The following is a 6,000-nucleotide window of genomic DNA, read 5'->3' on the forward strand; positions in this document are numbered from 1 at the left end:
AAAAAGTGTGACACTATACCAACAGGTAAGGACCTACGACAGCTTGAAACTGCATCTTAATCTTTATACCGTAAATTGGGGTGTCCGTTGCAGATAATGTTCAGCTGATTTACTGCCGGAATACCTACCTTGACACTCGGAATCACTGACGAGGTGAAGCTATTGACATAGCGACAGTCAAAAGTGGTCTACTCGTTCTCGCAATGTTGGACACTCGACCTTCTAATTCATACATGAATTGAAGGGGCCCGTCACTAAAATGTATACTAACTTGACCTCTGAACATGAAGATATACTCTCAATTCAGCGGGTTCGCTTCTCAGAAGGTAAGGCCTTTCTATTATGTCTGACACTGCATCAATACGTAACCTCCAACAAAGCTTTGACTCTGGACATTAATGTTTATACCATGAAAAAGGATGCACGATGCCAATACGGTGTAGCGGATTTACTCCCGAAATTCATTCACTGACTTTCGGAATCACAAGGGTAGGAGAAGCTCTTGACTTAGGCGTTCGAGTCGCAACAAAGGTGGTAACGATCTCGAATGGTTTGATCGTCGATCATCTAATTTAAACATGAAATTAAGGTGATCGTCACTAAAATGAATAATAACTTCTTTCTCTGAACACGAAGTTATATTCGCGATGAGGCAGGTTATATTTGCGAAGGTAGTACCTTCGGTAAAGCGTTTTATATTTTACCAATTTGTAACGCTCTACTGTAATATTCAAACCGCGAATTAAGGTGTATGTTGATATAACGCATCGGCGCACTTGTAGCAAAAATTCCTGGCTTGACTCTCCTAATCACAGGATGGATGAAGCTATTGATTTAGCCGTTTGTCTGTCACTGAAGGTGGTAACGATCTGCAGCGGTTAGACCCGCTATCATTCAATTCACGAATGAAATTAATGTGCTTGTAACTAAAGTATATGCCAGATCGTACCTCTGGACACTTTGTTATAATCTCGAAACAGCCTGTCAGTATTTCGGAGTGTAAGGCATTCTGCGAGAGATTTATCCCTACACGAATACGTAGTATTCTATAGCGGCTAGATTTCCAGCTTTAATATTCTTACCGAGACTTAATGTGTCTATTGCCAATACTGTTCAGCGGATTTATTCCCGGAAAACCTGGTTTGACGCTCAGAATAACACGATAGGTGGAACTACTGACTTAGCCGTTCGGTTCTATATAAATATGGTACCGCTCTGGAACGGATTGACCCTGGATTTCCCTATTCGTGCATGCAATGGTGCTGACCTTCTGCTAGAATAGGTACCAATCGGTTTGGTTGTACACTAAGATAGACAATTGATAATTCGGTGTTGGTTCTTGGATGATAAGATATTTGATAAAACATTTGACTTTTTACGGGTTGGTATCGTTCTCGAACGGTTTGACGATCCACATCAATAGTCAGACGGTGAACTAACGTTTCTATTGCCAATACTGTTCAGCAGGTTTACTCCCCGAATACCTGGTTTAACTTTAGAAATCACAGGTCAAGTGTAGATATTGACTTAGATATGCCACTCTCAACAGAGGTGGTAAGGTTCTCGAATTGTTTGACCCTCGATCTTCCTGTTCGTGCATTAAATTAAGGAGCCACGCACGAGAATGTATACCAATTTATACCTCTGAACGCAATACAGCAGGATCCGTTCTCGGAAGATAACGCCTACGATAAGAAGTTTGACTATATACAAATTGGTAACGATTTACGACGGTTTGACTCGGTACTTTAATATTTATACCGCGAATTGGGGCGTCTATTGCCAATGTTGTCCGGCGGACTTAGGAGCGGTACTCCAGGAATACCTGGCATCATTTTCGGAATCACAGGGTTGGTGAAGCAATTGGCTTAGCCTTTCGACACTCACAGAAGGTGGTATCGATCTCGAACGGTTCCACGCTCTACTATAATATTCAAACAGCGAGCTAATATATTCATTATCAATAGTGTACAGCGGATTGACTCCGGGCAGACCTGGTGTGCCTATCGTATTAACAGGGTAAGTGAGGCTATTGACTCAGCCGTTCGACGCTCAAAGCTGGTGGTAACATTCCCGAACGACTTGACTCGCGATTTTGATACTTATACATGAAAATGTGGTGACCATGTGCTAAAATCTCTACTAATTCATTTCCGCCAACATAAAGCAGGACACACAGTACAGCTGGTTAGTCAGCTCGGAAGGAATGGCTTCGGTGAAAAGTTAGATTCTATACCAGTGGGTAATGTTGTACAACTGTGTGACTGTCTACATTAGAATCTACACCCGGATGTAAGGATTTTAATGCCGACACTGAACAGAGGATTTACTCTCGGACTGCCTGATTTGACTCTCAGAATCACAGGATGTGTGAAGATATTGACTTAGCCGTTCGTCACTCACAGTAGGTGGCAACGTTCTCGAGCGGTTTGAGCTTCGATCTTCCAATTGATACATGAAGCAAGGAAGGCCGTCACTGAATTGAGTACTTACTTCTTTCTCTGAACACGAACTTATTCTCTCGATAAAAGCGCTATAGTTCGCGGAATGTAAGACCTTCGGTAAAACGTTTCACTTTACACCAATTAGTATAACGCTCTCAAACGGTTGAAGCTCTGCAGTAATATTCAAGCCGCGAATAAAGCTGTCTATTGCCAAAGCTCTTCAGCGGATTTACGCTCGGATTACCAGGATTGGATTACGGGAATACAGGATAGGTGGCGCTATTGACATATGCGTTCGACTCTGAAAGAGGGTGGAAACGTTCACGAAGAGTTTGACCAGCGATGATCTAATTCATACATGAAGTTAACGAGGCCGTCACTGAAATGAAATCTAATTTGACTCTCTGGACATGAAGTTATACCCACCATCGGCTGGTTATATTCTCGGAAAGTAAGGTACCCATTAAAGTGTTTGTCGTTGTAGCAGTTTTTAGAAATCTCAAACGGTTTGACGCTCTACTTTAATGTTCATACTAAGAATTAAGGTGTCTATTGCCAATACTGTTCAGCAGATTTATACCATAAATATACCAGGCTTGACTCCCGGAATCACAAGTATAGGTGAAGAAATTCACTCAGCCGTTCGCCTCTCATAGAAAGTGGTAGCTTTCTGAAAGTATATTGCCAATGGACACCTTAATTCACGGTTTGAATAGTAAAGTAGAACATCAAAACGTTTGAGAACGTTACCTATTGCTATAAATACAAACGTTTTACCGGAGACCTTACCCTCCGAAATACTAACCAGCTCTATCGAGAGTATAACTTCCTGTTCTGGGAAATAAATTGGTATTTATTTCAATGTCGGGGACCGTAACTTCGGGCCTGAAGTGGAAGGTCGATGGATGAACCGTTCGAGAACGTTACCACTGTCATTGAGTATCCAACGGAGAAGTCAATACCATCACCTGTCCTTTGAATCCGTTAGTCAGACCCTGGTAAATCGCGAGTAAATCCGCTGAACAGTATTGGAAATTACACCATACTACACTGGTTGATTATGGAAATAGAGCCTCACCCCGTTTGAGAATGTTTCCAGTTGCTATAAATACAAACGTCTTACCGAATGTCTTACCGTCCGAGAAGCTAGCCGGCAGTATCGAGAGTATAGCTACGTGTTTAGGGAAGCACATTGGTATACAATTTAGTGACGGCACCTTAAATTCATGTATGAATTAGAATATCGAGGGTCAAACTGTGTGAGAACGTTACATCCTACTTCTAGAGTCGTACCACCATGCCAATAGCATCACCTACCCTATGATTGCGAGAATCAAACCAGGTATTCCAGGGGTAAATGCGCTGGACAGTATTAGCAATCGGCACCCAAATTCTCGGCATGAGCATTTCAGTAGGGAGTCAAATCGTCGGAGAACATTACCAATTGTTATAAAGTCATTTTTTTTACATAATACGTTACCTTCTGAGTGCGTATCCCGCTGTATCGAGAGTAAAACTTCGTAGTCGGCAAAGCGAGTTAGTATTCATTATAGTGAAGGGCACATAAACTTGATGTACGAATTAGAAGGTCTGTGGCCCATCCTTTCGAGATCTTGACCGTCCTGTCAGAGAGTCTAACGGCTAATTCAATAGCTTCACTTATCCTTTGATTCCGAGAGTCAAACCTGGTATACCGGGAGAAAATCCACTGAATAGTAGTGTCTACAGACACATTAATTCGCCGTATCAATGTTAGAGCAGATCGTCTAATCGTTGAAGAACGTTTCCGATTTGTATAAAGTCAAACGTCTTACCGATGTCGTTTCCTTCCAAGAGCCTGACCCGCTACATCGAGAGTATCAATGCGTTTTCAGGGAAAGAAATTATTATTCATTTCAGTGACGGGCACCACTAACTTCGTGTATGAATTAGAATATCGAGGGTCATATCGTTACAGATCGACAACATCTTCTTAGAGATTCGAGCGGCTAAGACAATAGCTTCTCCAATCCTGTGATTCGGAGGTGCAAACCAGGTGTTCCGAAAGAAAATCCTCCATACAGCAACAGACACCCGATTCGACCGTATAAATATTACATTATAGGGAGAATCCATTGGAGGACATTACCAATTTGTCGAATGTCAAACTTTTCATCAGATATCTTACCTTCCGCGAAACCATCCCGCTTGATTTATTGAGGGTATAACTTCGTGTTCAGAGAAACAAATTAGTATGCATTTTAAAGACGGACAACATAATCGCAAGTATGAAATAGACGATCGACGGACAAACCGTTTGCGGACAATATCACCTCCTTTGTGAGTCGCACAGTTTCGTGAACGGCATCAATTTTTCTGTGAATTCGAGAGTCATACCAGGTATTCCTGGAGTTTATTCTCTGAATAGTGTTAGCAATACACACCCTAATTCAAGGTATGAATATTAAAGCGGACCGTCAACACGTTGTAGATCCGTACCCACTGGTGTAGATGCAATCCTTTTACAGAAAGCGTTATCTTCCGAGAAGCTATCCCACCGGAGCGAGAGAACATCTTCATGTTCAGAGAAAGACATTAGTATACATTTAGCGAAGGACATCAGAATATCATGTATGAATTACAATATCAGATGCCAGACCAATCGATTTTTGGCCCACCGTCTTTAAGTTTGGCAATGTTAACTCAACAGTGTCAAACAAATTACTCTACATTATAGTCCCGAGCACCTTAATTTCGTGCATGAAATAGATGATCGGGGATCAAACCGATCGAGGACGTTACCACCATCTTCGTGAAAGGGCATATAACACAATAGCTTCACCTATTCAGTGGTTCGGAGAGTCACACTATGTATATCAGCAGTATATCCGCAGAAGAGCATTCACATTGTACAACTCAATTCTCTGTTTTGATGTTAAAGTACAGCCTCAATCCGCTTGAAAACGTTAACAATTGCCATAAAGTCAAACGGTCTGCAGTAGGACGTACCTTACGCGAACTTCACCCGCTTCATCGAGAGTGTAAGTTCGTATTCAGAAAAAGAAATTAGTATTCATTTCAGTGACGGGAGCCTTAATTTCATGTATAAATGAGAAGATGGACTGTCAAATCATTCAAGAATGTTACCACATTCTTTGAGAGACGCACAACTATGTCAATAGCTCCACCTATGCTGTGATTCGGATAATCAAACCAGGTACTCCTGAAGTAAATCCGTAGGACGGTTTTGGCAGTATACACCACAACTCACTATATGAATATTAAATTACAGCGTCAGAACACTTGTGAACGTTATCAATTAATACTGCGTCATATTCCTTACCAGACACGTTTCCTTTCTAGAACCGAACAAGCTGTAACGAATGTCATGCTTAGTGCTCGCGGAAGCAAATTAGGGGACATATTAGGAGACCGACTGCATCTTCTTCATGTATGAATTAGGAGTCTATGATCAAACCGTTCGAGAACGTAACCACCCTCTTTGAGAGCCGAATGCACAAGACAATAGCTCCACATTTCCTGTGATTCAGAGTGGCAAACAACGTATTTCGAAAGG

This window comes from Lasioglossum baleicum, unplaced genomic scaffold, assembly GCF_051020765.1.
Source record: "Lasioglossum baleicum unplaced genomic scaffold, iyLasBale1 scaffold0099, whole genome shotgun sequence".
NCBI lineage: Eukaryota > Metazoa > Arthropoda > Insecta > Hymenoptera > Halictidae > Lasioglossum > Lasioglossum baleicum.